The sequence below is a fragment of the Zea mays genome, chromosome 5 (assembly GCF_902167145.1).
Source record: "Zea mays cultivar B73 chromosome 5, Zm-B73-REFERENCE-NAM-5.0, whole genome shotgun sequence".
NCBI classification, from domain to species: Eukaryota; Viridiplantae; Streptophyta; class Magnoliopsida; order Poales; family Poaceae; genus Zea; species Zea mays.
Window position 1 is genome coordinate 207,224,039 of NC_050100.1, and position 19,419 is coordinate 207,243,457.

The window sequence follows — 19,419 nt, forward strand, 5'->3', positions numbered from 1 at the left end:
GATTTCTGTGAAAATCGGGGAAAAGCAGGAAAAGGCGCAACCTCCGATGCTCCGAAAAAGATCGCCTCCGGCAAGACGGAGGCCCGAGGCCCACCAACCCGAAAAACTCCATTGCCTACTTCTCCGACGGAAGAATGGACACAAATCACAAGAAAGAAAGAGACAAATAAAATCGGGAGAAAGCAAGTTGTTCTTTCCACGTCTCCAAAGGAGAACAGAAAGAAGATCGTCACAACAGCTGTACCATTCTACCCCGACATCCTCTTCATCGGGAGAGCAGAGTCGCCCCCCATCTCCGACGACAAGCCGACCGTACCCGGAGAGGAACCCCCTCAGCGGGAGTCCCGCCAATGAAGGAACCGACGCCGAAATATCCGGAGACATCACGAGGCTGGAGAGCGGGACCCGGCGCAGCCTGTGTCGCGGGACGACGCCTCAAAGATGGGAGAAACCCCGGAAGAGCGTGTCTTCCGGGAAAGAAGGAATTCCCGACGACGCGATCGTCGGCGAGCTCAGGAACATGCCGAACAGGAAACTAAGCAACGTTGGGAAAATCCTCTCTTCGGGCGCAACCTGAACCCCGACTTCGCCCGGGCCTTGAACACGCCAAGTGAAGTCGGCGGAGTGCTTGCTTGGATAGCCGACGGTCTCCCTCGGACCCCCGACGCTGAGGGTTATCGGCGACTGTTCACTCGAGCGGCCAACCATCTTCTACCTCTCGCGCATCCGCCGAATGATCTACGACATACCATCAACAGTCGGTGGGACGCAAGGAGCTCCATCAACGCTTCACGCGAACGACGACACGAGAGCGAGATCCGTCGCCGGGAAGAATACGACAGGGATCACGGCATCCCAACCCGGAGTCAGGCCACCAGGACCGAGTCGGCAACAGCTTCGACTGGCGGCACCACCTGGGGACGGTCGAAGCACCGCGACAACCATTCCCCTCCCCGGGACAGACATTATCCTCGACGACAGGAGGACACGTGTGGAGTGTCGGCACTTACTCCATGCCTTAGAGCCATTCAATGGCCCCCTAATTTCAAGGTATCCAACGTTGACAAATATGAGCCTAAGTAGGATCCGGGAGGCTGGCTGGCCGTCTACACTACCGCTGCCCGAGCCGCTGGGGCAACCGAGGACGTGATGACCGCATACTTGCCCATCGTCCTCTGGCAAGATGCGCTGCAATGGCTGCGACATCTACCACGACACTGCATCGATGACTGGAGTGATTTCAGTCGACGCTTCATCGCCAACTTCCAGTCCCTCTCCGACAAACCGGCGCAACCATGGGACCTAAAATCCATCAAGCGTCGGGGGGACGAAACTCTCAGGTCATACCTCAAAAGGTTCCGGACCATGAGAAATCGTATCCCCGAGGTCGCAGAGGCAGCAGTAATCGAGGACTTCTACAGAGGCTCCGATGACGCGGCCTTCGTCCGCGCCATATTACAGAAGGCACCGACTACCTCCAAACAGCTATTCAGGGAAGCCGACCTCTACATCACTGCCGACGAGCGAGCTCGGGACCTCATCGGAGGAGCGAAGCCAGCACCGACAGCGCCACGACGCGACACGAACCAGCAGCCCGACAAGCGCTGGGAGAAGAGGCCTCGCGAAGAAGTTCACACCACCGGACCACCCGCCTCTCGCGCCCGGGGAGGACCTCGTGGAGGTGAACGCACGCTGGGCGACATCCTCGACGCCTAGTGCCCGTACCACAAGGACATGCGCCATACCCTCCGGAACTGCAGGGACTTCAAGCACTCCGTTGGGCACGGCCGACCTTTCCAGCCTCTACCTCCTCCTCCGCCGCGGGGAGGACCGGAACCGCGACAACCCCAGCAACAGGAGGAGGGAGGAGATAGAGCCTTCCCGCGCGTCGATAGAGAAGTCAATGTCATCTTCGGCGGACATGGGTCATAGGAAAACAAGAGACAACAAAAGCTCAACGATCGCCAAATATTGGTGGCGACCACCGGTCCTCCCGCTCCGTACCGATGGTCGGAGCACCCGATCACCTTCACTCGGGCAGATCAGTGGCTCAACTTTGACCACCCGGGCAAATACCCGCTCCTCGTCGATCCGGTGATCCGAGAGAGCCGGGTGAAGAAGGTACTAGTGGACGGGGGAAGCAGCATCAACGTCACCTTCCCCCGGACGCTTCGAGGCTTGGGAGTTCACCTCAAAGAGCTCCACGAGTCCGATACTCCTTTCTTCGGCATTGTGCCGACCGAAGGAGAATACCCGCTGGGCCACATCTACATGCTAGTCACCTTCGGAACTCCGGAAAACTACAGAACCGAGTTCCTGAGGTTCGAGGTGGCGAACTTCGACTGCGGATACAACGCCATCATCGGGAGGCCTGGATTAGCGAAATTCATGGCCATTCCACATTACACCTACATGATACTGAAGATGACAGGGCCACAGGGGATCATAACTGTGCGCGCCGACTTCCAAGGCGCCGCAGAATGCTTCCGAGTAGCCATCCAGGCGGCCCTCACCACCAAACCGCCGGCGACTTCTTCTATACAGGCAAACTCTAAGCCTGAGGAAGACCTCACAATACCAGCGAACGAGGCTCAAGCCGCGACCTCTATGCGACCGACTGAAGAGACTAAAGGGATCAACCTCGGGTTTGCTGATGAACGCAAGACCGCCATCATCAGCTCCAGCCTGGATGACAAATAGGAAAGCACGCTCGTCTGGTTCCTGCAAGATAACCAAGACGTATTCGCATGGCAACCTGCGGATATGCCGGGAGTCCCGAGAGAACTGGTCGAGCACAAACTGAAGGTCTACCCCCAGGCGAGGCCGATCCGACAAAAATTACGTCGTTTCACGCCCGACAAGAGAGAAGCCATTCGTGGCGAGCTGGCTTGCTTGGTCGCGGCCGGATTTATTAGAGAAGTGTTACATCCTGAGTGGCTAGCTAACCCTGTTCTTGTACTCAAAAAGAATAAGGTGGATTGGCGCATGTGCATCGACTATACAGATCTCAACAAACATTGTCCGAAGGATCCCTTCGGGCTCCCTAGGATAGATCAGGTGGTAGATTCCACCGCTGAATGTTCTATGTTGTCCTTTCTGGACTGCTACTCTGGATATCACCAGATTAGCTTGGCGAAAGAAGACGAGGAAAAAACGGCGTTCATCACTTCATTCGGTGCTTTCTGCTATACCTCCATGCCGTTCGGCCTCAAGAATGCTGGAGCGACTTATCAGAGAGCTATTCAAACATGCTTAGCCAATCACTAGGGCAAGCGTGTAGAAGCTTATGTGGACGACGTGGTAATCAAAACAGAAAATTCGGAAAATTTCATCGAAGATTTACAGCTGGTTTTCAACAGCCTGCGACGATATCGATGGAAGCTTAATCCCGAGAAATGTGTCTTCGGGGTACCAGCAGGGAAGTTACTCGGGTTCATTGTCAGCCACCGAGGGATCGAGGCTAACCCAGAAAAGATCGAGGCTATTATGAGGATGGAGGCACCACGGTCGCAGAAGAAAGTGCAAAGACTCACAGGGTGCATGGCAGCTTTGAGCAGATTCATATCGAGGTTGGGAGAAAAAGGCTTACCGTTTTATAAGTTGCTCAAGAAGGTGGACAAGTTTCAATGGACTCCAGAGGCATAGGAGGCTCTGGAGGCACTGAAGAAATTCTTGACAACACCACCAGTGCTGAAACCGCCGCGTCGAGCCACGCCGACTCAACCAGCCGAAGATTTGCTGCTGTATATTTCTTACACGACTCACGTGGTGAGCACCGCGTTAGTAGTCGAGCGATCAGAAGAAGGACATGCTTATCTAGTGCAACACCCTATTTATTTCATCAGCGAAGTTCTGGGTCCCTCGAAGAAAAAATACTCTCAAGTTCAGAAGCTATTATATGCAGTACTTCTAAGTGCACGCAAGCTCCGTCACTACTTCGATGACCACAAAGTTGTAGTAGTCACTGGTTTTCCAATAGGGGACATTCTTCACAACAAAGAAGCCATCGGAAGAATAGCCAAATGGGCTTGCGAGCTGGGATCTCACAACATTGAATTTCGACCTCGCAGTGCCATCAAAACTCAAGCGCTAGTTGACTTTGTGCCGTAGTGGACCGAACAACAAGTACCAGATAACCCAGAAACTGCAGAAGTATGGCGGATGTATTTCGATGGCTCATTAAAGCTGCAGGGAGCAGGCGCAGGGATCCTCTTTACTGCACCCGGAGGCGAACACCTCAGATATGTCCTACAGTTGTTATTTCCAGCCTCTAACAATGCAGCAGAATATGAAGCTCTAATTCACGGACTGAACATTGCTATATCATTGGGCATCAAGAGATTGATGGTATATGGAGATTCTATGGTAGTCATAAGTCAGATAAACAAAGAATGGGATTGCTCGAATGATTCCATGGGAAAATACTGCGCTGCCGTCCAGAAATTAGAAGATAAATTTGAAGGTCTGGAAGTTCATCATGTGGAGAGAGATCAAAACACGGCGGCTGACATGTTGTCTAAGCTGGGGTCCAGTCGGACTCAGGTCCCGCCTGGAGTCTTTGTCCAAGAAATATCACGCCCAAGCATATCACTGGATCAGGCAGAAGAATGTAATACCCTGAGCCAACCAGAGTCGGACTCTGACGACTGGAGGAGGCCGATCATCAGATTTGTAAAAAATGAGGAGGAGCCAGACGACAAGAATGCAGTCGAGCGCATCGCAAGGCAATCAGCTCACTATACACTCGTTGGGGAAACACTATACAGACGGGGTGCGTCAGGAGTCCTCATGAAATGCATTCTCTCAACTACTGGAAAGCAACTTCTGGACGAGGTCCATGCTGGTCAGTGTGGAGTGCACGCGACATCCAGAACCCTGGTTGGGAAGGTCTTCATGTCAGGTTTCTATTGGCCAACGGCAAAGAGTGATGCGGCCGAGTTAGTCCAGAGGTGCGAGGCCTGCCAGTACCTGTCAAAGCAGCAGCATCTGCCAGCACAGCAACTGCAAACGATACCCATAACTTGGTCGTTCACGCGCTGGGGACTAGACATGATTGGACCCTTCGAGAAAGCCCAAGGAGGATACACTCATGTGCTGGTGGCCATCGACAAGTTGACTAAGTGGATAGAATTCAAACCCATTGCTTCCTTAACTTCAGCCAAGGCAATGGAGTTCATACAAGACATAATATTCAGATTTGGAATACCAAATAGTATCATAACTGACCTGGGGTCCAACTTCACAAGTTCAGAGTTCTTTGACTTCTGTGAGCAAAAAAGCATTCAGATCAAATACGCTTCGGTGGCACACCCAAGAGCCAACGGGCAGGTTGAAAGAGCTAACGGGATGATATTGGAGGCCCTCAGGAAAAATTTGTAGGGAAATGGATAAGGGAGTTGCCCTACATCGTTTGGAGCTTAAGAACCCAACCCAGTCGAGCTCTGCATGGAAATACCCCTTTCTTCATGGTCTATGGTTCAGAGGCTGTGCTACCTGCTGATCTCAAGTTTGGGGCGCCAAGGCTGATCTTCGAAAATATAGCAGAAGCCGAGGCTACTAGGCTGGAGGATGTTGATGTACTCGAAGAAGAACGACTGAACACGGTGATTCAATCAGCACGGTACCAGCAAACCCTGAGGCGCTATCACGATAAGACCATGAGGCATCGATCCTTCGCAGTGGGAGATCTCGTCATCCGCCGAATTCTGACGGGGGAAGGGCGGCACAAGTTGTCACCTGTATGGGAAGGACCATTCATAGTAGCAGAAGTCACTCGGCCGGGATCATATCGTCTCACTCAGATGGATGGCACAGAAATTGGGAACTCATGGAACATAGAACACCTCATGAAGTTTTACCCCTAGCTGTATTCCATAAGCTATTGGGACGACAATGTACTCTGTAAACTGGGAAACATATCATCAATAAGAAGACTTCGAGAGCGCTCAATTTGTTCATTGTCAATCTGCATTCTTACTTAACCCAGGGTGACCACTATGCCCTGCTAACGGAGCAATCGGCTTATGTCGGCAACGACTTAAGGCGGTGCAACATGCTCACGCTTACTTAACCCAGGGTGACCACTATGCCCTGCTAACGGAGCAATCGGCTTAAGTCGGCAACGACTTAAGGCGGTGCAACATGCTCGCGCTTACTTAACTTAGGGTGACCACTATGCCCTGCCAACGGAGCAATCGTCTTAAGTCGGCAACGACTTAAGGCGGTGCAACATGCTCGCGCTTACTTAACTCAGGGTGACCACTATGCCCTACCAACGGAGCAATCAGCTTAAGTCGGCAACGACTTAAGGTGGTGCAACATGCTCGCGCCTACTTAACTCAGGGTGACCACTATGCCCTGCCAACGGAGCAATCGGCTTAAGTCGGCAATGACTTAAGGCAGTGCAACATGCTCGCGCTTACTTAACTCAGGGTGACCACTATGCCCTGCTAGCAGAGCAATCGGTTTAAGTCGACGATGACTTAAAAAGCGGTGCAACCTGTTCACGCTTGCTTAACTCAAGGTGGCCACTAAGCCACATTAGCGGAGCGATTGGTTTGAGCTAATACTACGTGGCGCAACATACTCAGCGCGTACACGGTTACTCATCCAGGGGTGGCTTCTATGTCCCAAAAAGAGGCCTCAAAACCATTACGCTACATTTTGCATCTACAAATGTAGATACTGTTGAATTCTAAAACAATAGGAGAACAATAGTAGCATTCAGTACTAAAAGGTGTCCTCTAACAAAGCATCCGAGCACATTAACCATGCGCTCGAAGCATGCGGTATTTCTCTATTTTTCGACATTTTTCTCAGGAGCAATTGACGAAGAAGGGCGACTCGAGGAATCGGGAGCAGCGTTCACATCCGCCGCTATGTCGTCAGGGACAACCACACCAGGCCTCCTCATCAGAATCCGCCCCGCGCGAATAGCTTTATCCATAGCTTTATCGCGCTAGGCTCTCAGAGTAGCGGAAGTCTCTTCAGCAATCTTGACGGCCAACTGGGCAGCCTCTAGCTCCTGGGTGACAGATTTCTTGGAAGCACGCAGATTCTTGATGACAACATCTTTGGTCGATATCAACTCCCTAAGGCGAATCACATCATCCAAGGACTCCTGCAGCTTATAGCGAAGATTGTCTAACTCCTCCCTGGTAAAACAATGACTCCTCTCAAGGATGGTCAATGAGTTTCTAGAGTCACGATATAGCCTGTCAAGATTGTCACGAGAAGTGGCAAGGGCACGTTTTTCTTCCTGCATGCAAGAATCAGCTTTTTCAAACGTCGAGCAGGCAACAAAAACACAGCAAAACAAAACCTGGATTCACAAGTTACCTTCTCAGAGTCAAGCTGAGCGCGGAGGGTAAAGTCCAGCGTGTTGGCGTCATTCAGAGAAGCAGAGACCTGGGCCAGTTCCGTCTGACTTTGGGAATACTTTTCCTCAAGATCGGAACACCGTCGGACCAGTTCAGCTCGGTCTTCAGAATGTTTTTCCTCAAGAACAGAATACTGCCGAGTCATATCTAGCGAGAAGCAGTCAAGCAAAGGTGTTAAAATAAGAAGCAGTTTGATAAGGTAGCTAGAAGGAAGCACCAGGGCACTGACCAGCATTCGCCGCCTCTAAGTCAGAAACACGCCGCTGAAGCAGCACCGGATTCCAATGCGCCAAAGATAAAGCTCTGTTGGAACTTGCTATCAGAAGCAAAGAAGCCAACAAGAGTGAACAGTGGTGACAACAGGGTTACGTGCTCGGGGGCAATAGCTCTGTTAATCTAGCCTCTCACGGGCACTATGCGGGGGTATTTATAGGTATCTGAGTGCCCAGCGCCTTGTGTTAAGGACGCATGTGCCCTCAGACACCTAGTTTATCCCCAGAATATTCCCATAAAGCAGGGTTACAAGCTGTAATTACAAGAATGCCTTTACAAACTAGGCCCGTAACGCAAAGGCGGCCACGCGGGGCCCGATACAATGGGCCAGATTGCACGTGGGCCTCAGATCAGGATGAGGCCGCGCTGCGGGGAGACGTCACCGCAGGCCTTCGTCTGGTGCTGAATGAAGCGAAGGGTGTCCCTGCCCGTTTTGTCTCTGTCAGACCAGCGACTGCAGCGAAAGGCGACGAGCGAAGGGTGGCGTCTTTGCCTTCGCCCCAACATTTGCCCTCCGAGGGACCAGTTCGACAAAGTCACCTGGTGCCGAAGACGTCGCTAGATGGCGGAGACGCTGCCCTCGCTCGAAGTGGTTCCGCGGGGGTTTTCGATGTGACCGTTGATGGACGGCGTACTGTTGGATTGCGGGTTTCCCGAAGCGCCGCGCCCTGTCGGATTGCGGGTTTCCCGAAGAGCCGCGCCCTGCCTATAAAAGGGGGCGGGGGTCGGTGCTTTTTGAACTTTGCCTTCCGCGCTCCGCGAAAACCCTAGCCGCCCGCCGTCTTGCTGCTCGTCTGCCCACCGTGCTCTTGATCGCCGGAGATCTGGCTCGAGTGAAGCAGACCGCCCGCCGCCGACGACGGTACGTAGCAATGCCGTCCTCTTCTTCTTCCGCCGACACCACGCCGCCGGCGGCCGCCTCGTCTGAGGAGACGTTGAGTAGCTTGATGGTGGAGGAGTTGCGCGCCGGCGACTCTGTTGATTTTGGTGTGTCACGGATGACGTCAGCCCGCGTTGAAGATATGCAGCGGTTGGGCTACTTTGGCGGCGGAGTTGCTCGTGCTCCGGGGACGGAGGAAGTCCCCGAGCCGGAGGGTGAGTTGGTCGTTTTCGAGGCGTTCTTCGCCGCCGGTCTCCGCTTGCCTGCGCACCGGTTTGTTGGCGAAGTCCTGCGTAGATTCAACATTCAAATACATCAGCTGACACCGAATGCCATGGTGGCGTTGGCGAAGTATGTCTGGGCGACGACTTCGTACGGCGGACAGCCGTCGGTTGAAGTTTTTGCGAAGAATTATTGTTTGCATTGGCAGAAGAGGATGGTTGGGGACGGAGTTGCCCAGTTCGGGTCATGCACATTCACGCCGAAGACCGGCAAGACCACAATGCCAGTAGTGGAGTTGGTTCCGTGCGCCCGCAACAAGTGGGGCAATTGGAATGAATTTTGGTTTTACGTTGCTGAGGGTGCTGTCGAAGACCATGAGGGACTCCCCGTGTCTGAGATGTGCTCTCATTATTACTCTGCGTATCCGCCCTTTGAAGTGGCAGAAGTGGATGCAGACGAAGGGGCCCTTCGGTGCGCCGCCGGTCAGAGCAGTGGGCGTGATTTAGTTGAAGAGTTCGTGGCGTACGGGGTCTGGCCCTTGGCGCATGGCTGGGCGTTGGGCGAAGTGTGCCCTCGCCAGATGCCTTTTCACGGAGGAAGGGTGGTGCGAAGTCCTGCCTTCGCACTGAACTTGCGAAACCGTGACCCGGCCGCCTTTGTGCGTGATGCGGAGGACTTGGCGGTGCGGCTCGTGGGACGTTACGTGCCGAGGATGGAAGGCCAGCGCAGCTTTGATATCTGCGGGTCAAATGACCGTTTGAACAGGGTCTTCAAATTAAATCAATTGTCGTACGACGGCTATCCCGGTCAAGACGAAGCGGACCGCCGTGGGAAGAAACCGGCGGTGGAGACTAGAGACGACCCTGCGCCGGCGGCCGCCCCTTCCTCGAAAAAGAGAAAATTAGGTACTGCGATGGGAGGACTTGGGGTGTCTGACAGTTTTGCTAGAGAGTTGATGAGGACGTGTGCGGCCCCGGGGGAAAGGATGTCTTCGCCCGAGCTCCGGGAGTCTTCAGCTCGGATGCTGAGGGTTACCGGGGGCTGCTGGCCTAGAAATGTTCCTATCCCCTGCGCGGCTGAGGAGGACTGTTTTACATCTCGTATGGTTCATCGGTGGAGAGTTTTTCCTTACGGGCGAAATATCGGTGCTGTTGTGTGGGCAGTGATGGACAAGGATCGCCAAGGTGCGGCGCAAAAACGCCAGGCGACTATCAGGCTGCATGAAGCTAGGCCGAAGAGGCAGCGGGGGGCTTCGAAGGCTGCGGCCTCCGGCGGAGGCAAGCCACCGCGAAGGCGGGCGCCTCTGCACCTAGCAAGGCGTCGGAGGCAACGGCGGGCGCTGGAGGCTCCAAGTCAACGAAGGTGGTGCCGCCGGCCAGCGGAGTGGCGGAGGCCTCGAAGGCGGCCCGAGCGTTGCCGTTGTCGGGCAAGCGCGTTGCCGACTTCGGCACTGATATTACTGTAGACGACTATCTTGGTGGTAAGTCTTTGGCCTATTATTATTATTATTATTTATTTTTTTTAATTCGAAGATGCGTTGCAGGGTCGGACGAGGGGCAGCTTGCTATGGTTGCGCCTGGCGCGGAGATCGCGACGGCGGCCATAGTGCCGAGGGCGAGGGGCGAGGCCCTTGGCGCCGGAGGCGAGGTGTCGGCCCTCACGGTGGTTAGGGACGAGGCGAGCGCAGCGACCCGCCGGCTGAAGGGGGTGACGGAGGCGCTGAGTCAGGCGACGGAGGCGCTGAGTCAGGTCCGCTGAGTTATACTCTCTCCCCCACCTCTTTCTTTTGGGGCAACGGCCTTACGTGTGCTCTGCAGGTGGCTGACTTCGCCAGCCGTACTGCATCGGGGGCCCTCACGGCAGCTGTGTCTGCCGAAGTCGAGAGACTTCGGACACAACATGCTGACGCTGTCCGTGAGAAGTCGGCCTCCGACAGCAAGTGCTGTAAGCTGACGGACAGGGTGGCCGCCCTGGAGAGGGAGAAGGCTGACCTCCGGCGCCAGTTGGCGGCGGAGAGGAGGGAAGCCAACGAGGCCGTCGCCAAGGGGCAGGCTGCGCAGGCGGAGGCCAAGCTGGCGCGGGCGGAGGGCAATCTTGCCAAGGAGCTCGCCGAACATCTGCAGGAGCGGCTCACCGCCCTGGAGAGCCGCGCGAAGGAGGCCGAGGCCGCGATGCATGCGGAGGCCGAACGGACGCGCACGCAGCTTATGGATACATATCGTGAGCTGGGTGCGCGGACCGGTGACTTCGAGGTGCCGGACCGAGAGCCCGGGCTTCGCTGCCTGCAGTGGGTGTAGGAGGAGCTGCTGGAACTTCCAGCCGTCGCGGGGGGGGGGGGGGGGGGGGGGGTTGATGTCGTACGCCTCCTTGGTCACCTGTGAGGGGGCGATGAACGCGCTCTCCCGCGAAGGGTGCCGGCACTTCGAGGCCTTCGACCAGGCGGATGAAGAATTTGAGCGAGATATCTATAAGGTCGAAGACCCCGTAGTGAAGGAACCCGCCGGGGCCCTTTATGACCGGATGTGGGGTCTGTACGGTCGTGAGGTGGTCAGGAAGCGGGCCGAGACTGCGAGGGCTCAGGTAACGTTGTTTGTTTGTTTGGCGTTTGCTGTATGCAGGCTGTGCGTGTGTTTGCTGAATCTGTGTGTCTTGTCCTAGGCGGAGCGCGGCGAGCGGGTGGACGACTTCGGGGCTCTGAACAGCGCGCTGCCAGACCCGGAGCCGACCCTCGCGGAGGCTGTGACTGGGGTCGCCCTGGAGCCAACCCCGGAGACCGCAGCGATCGCGACGGCTGCCCCCACATCCGCCGTGGTCGGCGAAGACCTGCCCCCGAAGGTGGCCGAAGGCGCCCCTGATGCCCCCGCAGCTGCTGTGCCGAGTGCTGAAGATCCCGCGGCGGTGGCGGCGGAAACAACGGTGGAGGCAGCGGCGGAGGCTCCCGCAGCGTCAGGGCCTTCGCAGGTGGCGTAGTAGGTGTTTAGGGTTGGGGAATTTTTGGATGCTGTGCTGAATTTTGGTTGCTGCGCAGGTTCAAGATTTTGGGCCTGCGCACGCAACCGCTACTACTGAGTTTTTGGCGGCTTCGACCGCGGAAGGTGGGAATGAATATGGTGGGTTTGCATCTGAGTTTTTTGATTTTACCGACTCCGGGAGCTCGGTTGAGTGGACTGAGGAGTCGTCGGAGGACTTGGATTATTTTGCGGCCTTGGACGTGGCTGCGGCGGAGGCTTCGCCACACGCCGCGGACGCGCCAGACGTGCCAGGCCCTAGCACCGGGCGCCGCCGACGAAGGGCGGTTGCAAAACGTAGGGTTAGCGCGGAGGAGGGGGCTCGGCTTCGTGTGAGCAGGGCTGGTCGTCAGGAACTGTTGTCTTTGCCGGCCGCTGCGAGTACAGGGGAAAGGGAACTGCGAAGTCTTTTTGCGGGTGAGGAGCTTAGGATAATGTTATTTAATTATAGAGAGATGGGAATTATTCCTAAGGTTGAGCCGATGTAGAGTGTAGTGCCCTCGCTTGTATATGTGTAGAGGTTTGTACGATGAAGTTGTGTGCCCTCGCGTGCCTGTGCCTGCGAGGACGTTGTGTGCCTTTGTCCGGTATGGTTGGTTATGCTGTGCTGTTGTGATTATAGTCGTTCTTAGCACGGATGGCTTGATGCTATCGTTTCTGCTTTTGTTGTACTAGTTCGGCTGCGCCCTTAGGCGGCTTCTGCGCGGAGTCTTTGCGATAGACTTCGGGTTTTTTCGCGCTTGTTGTGCTAGTCCGGCTGCACCCTTAGGCGACTTCTGCGCGGATAGTCTTCGCGATAGACATCGGATTTTTTCACACTTGTTGTGCTTAGTCCGGCTGCACCCTTAGGCGACTTCTGTGCGGATAGTCTTCGCGATAGACATCGGATTTTTTCGCACTTGTTGTGCTTAGTCCGGCTGCACCCTTAGGCGACTTCTGCGCGGATAGTCTTCGCGATAGACATCGGATTTTTTCGCACTTGTTGTGCTTAGTCCGGCTGCACCCTTAGGCGACTTCTGCGCGGATAGTCTTCGCGATAGACATCGGATTTTTTCGCACTTGTTGTGCTTAGTCCGGCTGCACCCTTAGGCGACTTCTGCGCGGATAGTCTTCGCGATAGACATCGGGTTTTTTCGCACTTGTTGTGCTTAGTCCGGCTGCACCCTTAGGCGACTTCTGCGCGGATAGTCTTCGCGATAGGCATCGGATTTTTTCGCACTTGTTGTGCTTAGTCCGGCTGCACCCTTAGGCGACTTCTGCGCGGATAGTCTTCGCGATAGACATTGGGTTTTTTCGCACTTGTTGTGCTTAGTCCGGCTGCACCCTTAGGCGACTTCTGCGCGGATAGTCTTCGCGATAGACATCGGATTTTTTCGCACTTGTTGTGCTTAGTCCGGCTGCACCCTTAGGCGACTTCTGCGCGGATTTGTCGCACGCGAGGGTGGCTAGCGCTTAGCCTCGCGGTGACTTCGAATTGGTCGAATGCTGAAGACCGTTGTCACGGTCTTTTTTCGACACATGTTTTTGCGGGGGATTTTTCTCACATATATTACATGGCTCCGCCTCGTTAAAAACCTCACCCCCCGGGAGGAAAAGAGTGCAGGCCGGTACAAGATTGTTTGCGGCGAATTACAAGGGCGAAATCAGCCCTAAATGGGTCAAACAAAAAATTTGCGAAGGTTGTCGATGTTCCAGGAGTGCTCCAGGTCCTCGCCATTTGGCGTTGTGAGCCTGTAAGCGCTGGGGGAAGCTTTTGACTTGACTATGAAGGGGCCCTCCCACTTGGGCTCCAACTTGCCCTTGGACTCCATCCGAGCTGTTCGGATGAGTACGAGGTCCCCTTCGCTGAACTCTCTCGGGATGACTGCGTGGTCGCGCCATGCTTTGGTCTGGGCTTGGTATTTGTTTAGGGCCTGTAGGGCGAAGACCCGGTCTCCGTCAATGAGATCTTTTGAAGTTGGCTCGTCCACGTCGGGGACGGCTGACGGAACTGTACGCGGGGACCCATGCTTTATTTCTTGCGGGGTCATTGCCTCCGATCCGTATAGAAGGCGGAAAGGAGTGAACCTGGTCGCCCTGCACTCAGTTGTGTTTAGCGCCCAGACTGCCTCCGGTAATAAATCGGTCCATCTGCCTTTTTTTCATCGAGGAGCATCTTTTTGACAGCTGTGAAGATTTTCCCATTGGCACGCTCCACGACCCCGTTGGACTGCGGATGATAGACTGAAGCGAAATCAAGCTTAGTGCCGATGGAGAAGCAAAAATCCCTGAAATCTTGGCTGTCGAACTGCTTGCCGTTGTCAACTGTTAGCTCGGACGGTACTCCGAAGCGGCAAACGATGTTCTGCCAGAAGAATTTTTGGGCAGTCTTTGATGTGATTGTGGAAACAGCCCTCGCTTCAATCCATTTGGTGAAGTATTCAACGGCTACGAAGGCGAACTTAAGGTTCCCCTGAGCGGTGGGCAGGGGCCCGACGATGTCCAGGCCCCAACGCTGGAGAGGCCATGTATGGGCAATCAGCTTTGTATATTGCGAGGGGTTGCCTGACCGAGGAGAGAACTTCTGGCAGGCTTCGCAGGACCTTGTGACCCGATTTGCAGCGCAGATCATTGCGGGCCAGTAAAACCCTTGTCGGATCACCTTGGCAGCCAGGGCCCTTGGCCCTGCGTGCGAGCCGCACGTGCCACTATGGACTTCGCGTAGGATCTGCATGCCTTCGGTTTCGATGACGCATTTAAGCATTGGCTGACTGACCCCTTTCTTGTATAATTGGCCCTCAATCAGTGCGAAGTCCCGGCTTCGATGTCTGAGGCGCTTTGCCTCACTGACGTCAGTTGGATGATAGTACCCCTGTAGGAACAGGGTTATTGGTGCCCGCCAGTCTTCGGTCATGATTAGGTTGACTATACGGTGGCCCTCACTGTCATTAGTTATTTGGAGCCCTTCGGGGCTCCGGACGGCAGGCGTGCCGATGGTGTGAAAGAACACGTCGGAGGGCAAGGGCTCGCCCCTGGCGGCAGCCTTGGCTAATGCGTCGGCCTCCTCGTTCTTGGCCCTATCCACATGCTGCAAGGTGAATCCCTTGAACTGTCTCTCGAGACTTTGGATAGCCGCGAGGTATTGCATGAGCGTGGGGTCCTTTGCTGCATAGTCTTTCTCGATCTGGCCGGCAACTATCTTGGAGTCTGTCCTGATGATACATGTGGTGACTCCGAGGGCCCTTAGCTTGCGGAGGCCGAGGATAACCGCTTCATACTCTGCGATGTTGTTTGTGCATCTGTCGGATTCCACAGCGAAGCTGAGGCGTGCTGCATATCTGTGTTTGACTCCGGTTGGTGAGGTGACGATTGCAGCGACGCCTGCCCCCGCATGGCACCATGCGCCGTCGCAATGGATGGTCCAGACCTTTTCTGTGGACGGGTCCGGCTGTGCTACTGGCCCAGTCCAGTCGACGACGAAGTCTGCCAGGACTTGCGACTTGATGGCTGTCCTGGGCTCGAAGCTGATGTGGTAGCCGGAGAGTTCGGCTGCCCACTTGGCAATCCTCACCGATGCCTCCGGGTTTCTGAATAGTTCGCCGAGCCCCCTGTCAGAGGTGACTCGGACCTTGAATGCTTCAAAGTAATGGCGCAGTTTGCGCGAGGACATGACAACTGCGTAGGCGATCTTCTCCAGCTCTGTCATGTTGCATTTGGACGGTGTCAGGACTTCGGAGACATAGTAAATAGGGCACTGTCTGACTGTGCCTTCAACAGTCTGCTCCTGCACTAGTGCCGCGCTGACCGCGTGCGGCGAAGCCGTGACATAGAGCAATAGGGGAGCGAGGAGTCGGGGCTTGTGAGGATGGCCAGCTCTGATAAGTGCTGTTTTAATGAGGCGAAGGCCGCTGCTTGCTCCGGCCCCCAAGCAAAGTCTTTCGCACCGCGAAGTGTTTTGAGGAAGGGGAGACTTCGCTCGGCGGACCTGGAGATGAATCTGTTGAGAGCGGCCAATCTGCCTGTCAGACGCTGGACGTCCCTGACGGACTGCGGAGGCGACATGTCGACGATGGCCTGGATCTTGGTTGGGTTGGCCTCGATGCCGCGGTGCGACACCAGGTAACCCAATATCTTGCCCTGGCGAACACCGAAAACGCACTTTTCCGGGTTCAGGCGGAGTCGTGCATCTCGCATGTTCGCGAATGTCTCGGCGAGGTCGGCGAGGTGGTCCTCCTTATTCTTGCTGGCGACGACGATGTCGTCCACATATGTAAATATGTTTCTACCGACCTGCCCTTCGAGTACTGTTTTGGTGAGTCTGGAGAAGGTGGACCCCGCATTCTTGAGTCCCTCCGGCATCCTGATGAAGCAATAAGTGCCGAAGGGTGTTATAAAGCTGGTGCTAGCCTTGTCTTCCTCCTTCATGTATATCTGGTGATAGCCGGAGAAGCAGTCGAGGAGTGACATGACCTCGCATCCGGCCGCGCTATCGACTATTTTGTCGATCCGCGGCAATGGGAAATTGTCCTTCGGGCAGGCCTTATTGAGACTGGTGAAGTCTATGCACATTCGCCATTTCCCGCTTTTTTTCTGCACCATTACGACATTGGAGAGCCACGTGGGGTAAGCCACTGGCTCGATGAATTTAGCTTCTAGGAGGCGGTGCACTTCCGCCTTGGCGGCCTCTGTCTTTTCGTCGGACATTTTGCGGAGCCTTTGCTTTTTTGGTCGCACCGAAGGGTCAATTCCCAAGCTGTGCTCAATTATGGATCGGCTGACTCCGACCAGGTCTAGGGCGGACCAGGCGAAGACATCTTTATTCTTGGCCAGGCAGCAGAGAAGCTTCTCTTCTTCATGTGACGTAAGGTCTTCGCTGATAGTGACTGTCTGCTTGGGCGTGGCCTGATCAAGGGGAACAGTCTTGGTTCCGTCTTGGCTCTGCAACTGTGCCTTCTCGTGCTGCTTGTCGGTTGGGCTGGCGGGCGCAGGGACCTCGCGCTGGGTCGTGAGACAGTGTACGTTCCTCTGACCAGGCACGAAGTCCCGCTCTATGTTGCGCGCCGTCTGCTGGTTGCCGTAGATCGTGATAGCGCCTAGCGGACCTGGTATCTTCATACATAGGTACAGTCCGTGGATGGCAGCTTCGAACTTATTGATGGAGCCCCGGCCCATGATGGCGTTGTACGGATATACCATGTCGACAATGTCGAAGGTTACTTGCTCACTTCGGGCATTGGGTGCTACACCGAAGGAGAGGGGAAGCTCTATTTTGCCAACGGGAAAGGTGCCTTTGCCGCCGAAGCCATACAACGGATTGTCCGAAGGCTTGAGCAGGCTGTGGCTTATACCCATGCGGTCGAAGGCGTGGAGGAAGATGATGTCCGCCTGACTGCCGTTGTCGACTAGGACTTTGTGTAGGTCCCAGCCTGCCACGCTGCAATTGATGACCATAGCGTCGATGTGGGGGGCGCTGCGCAGGTCGACGTCTCGTGCGTCGAAGGTTAGCGGTATGTGGGACCACTTCGTCTGCACGACTGGGTCGGTGACCGCGACATGGTTGATGATGCGGTAGTGGTCCCGCTTCTGCCGCTTGGTGTCGAAGTCAGTGCTGGACCCCCCTGTTATCATGTGAATGACTCCGCGATATGGTTGATCGGCGAAGTCTTCCTGCTTTGGGGCGTGAGGGATGTTTTGGTGTTGTTGGTGTGGTGGTGGGGGTGGAGGAGGTACGATTTGTACTTCCTGATGGTGTTGGTAAGCGTGGTGCGGTGGATGCGGGGCGGGAGCGTGGATATATGGTGGAGGGGGTGGCTGGTAATTATGCGCGACAATTCTGGGATTGTCGGCTGGCTGCGCCCGCGCCATTCTGTCTCTGGTGGCCTTCGTCTCAGGGCAGTCTTTGGTTTGGTGGGCGCAGTCTTCGTCGTGGAAAAGGCAGTAGAACCGGCGCGGCGGCTGCGCGCGCCCTCGGCCCCTGCCACGAGTTCCATTTCCGCGGCCCTGGGGGGATATTCCTGGCGACGAGGGGGATCAGCAGCAGGCTGCTGGTTGGCGATGTTGTGCACTTGCTGCTGACTGCGGCCATCTCGACCGGAGTCTGGTTGCGGAGTCCTCGTCCACGTGCGGCTGGACTGCGGGGCGTCTTTGGGCTTCCGCTGTGACTCAACCTTGCGCTGGTGGAGCTCTTCGGATTTGGCATATTTTTCAAAGAGCTGATATAGCTCCTGGAGGTTCTTGGGTGGATCTCTGATACAGTGGCTGTATAGGACGCCGGCCCGAAGGCCACTGATGGCGTAGTGGATAGCGATCTGATCATCGACGGAGGGCAGCTGTGACTTGAGTGTTAAGAATTTATGGTAATACTCCCGCAGAGTCTCCTTTTCCAGCTGTTTGCAAAGCGAGAGCTCGGCCAGAGCGTTGGTGTCTGGACGGTACCCTTGGAAGTTGAGGAGGAACTTGTCCCTGAGACTTCTCCACGAATCAATGGACAGCGGAGACAATCTGGTGAACCAGGTGAGTGCTGGGCCCTCTAGGGCGATGATGAAAGACTTCGCCATTGTGGCGTCATCCCCTCCGGCGGATGCAACGGCGACTTGGTAACTCATTATGTATTGCGCCGGGTCGGTGCTGCCGTTGTACTTGGGATATGCCCCTGCTCGGAAGTTAGCTGGCCAAGGCGTCACTTGCAGGTGTGGCGCCAGGGGACTTCGCTCGTCGAGGTAGTTGACCCCTTGGAATGGCGCGCCGTGCTGGAAAGCGTAGTCATGCTGGGGGAAACGCGGGTTCTCCGGCTGCGCCCGGTGTTGCAGGGGTGGGCCATGCTGCAGGCCGAGGTGGCCTTCGCGCGTGTCTTCCGGTTGCGCGCGCTGCTGGAGGGGTGGCTCTTGCTGTAGACCGAGGTGGCCTTCGCGCTGCATCAACGCGATCTCGCGCTCGAGGTCTTGGGCCTTCTGCTCCTCGTCGCGTATCATTTGCCGCACCTTGGCCAGTGCGGACACACGCTGGCGCTTGGCCTCCAGTATCTCTTTCTGCCTCTGGAGATTGCGGTTCTTGAGGCGCAGGGCGCGCAGCTGTAACTGTTCTTCTGTTGAGACGCCGAGGACCTCGCCGTCCTCGGTGAGATCCGCGCCCTCTAGTGGGGTGAAGCCTGGGGGCGGCTGCGATTGTCCTTCGGGCCCGCAGGTGCGGAAGGTGTCGTCCTCGCAGGTGCGGGGAATATTGTCTTCGGTGGGCTCTTGATGGGTGGATTGGGTGAGGGCGAGGGCCTTGCCCTTCCTTGCGGCAAGCAGTGCTGCCTTCGCAGCCTCGTCAGCCTTCGGGTTAGCTCTCTTGGGTGCCATCGCGGGTGGTTTGGTCGTAGCACGAACGGTGGGCGCCAAATGTTGGAACTTGCTCTCAGAAGCAAAGAAGCCAACAAGAGTGAACAGTGGTGACAACAGGGTTATGTGCTCGGGGGCAATAGCTCTGTTAATCTAGCCTCTCACGGGCACTGTGCGGGGGTATTTATAGGTATCTGAGTGCCCAGCGCCTTGTGTTAAGGACGCATGTGCCCTCAGACACCTAGTTTATCCCCAGAATATTCCCATAAAGCAGGGTTACAAGCTGTAATTACAAGAATGCCTTTACAAACTAGGCCCGTAACGCAAAGGAGGCCACGCGGGGCCCGTTACAATGGGCC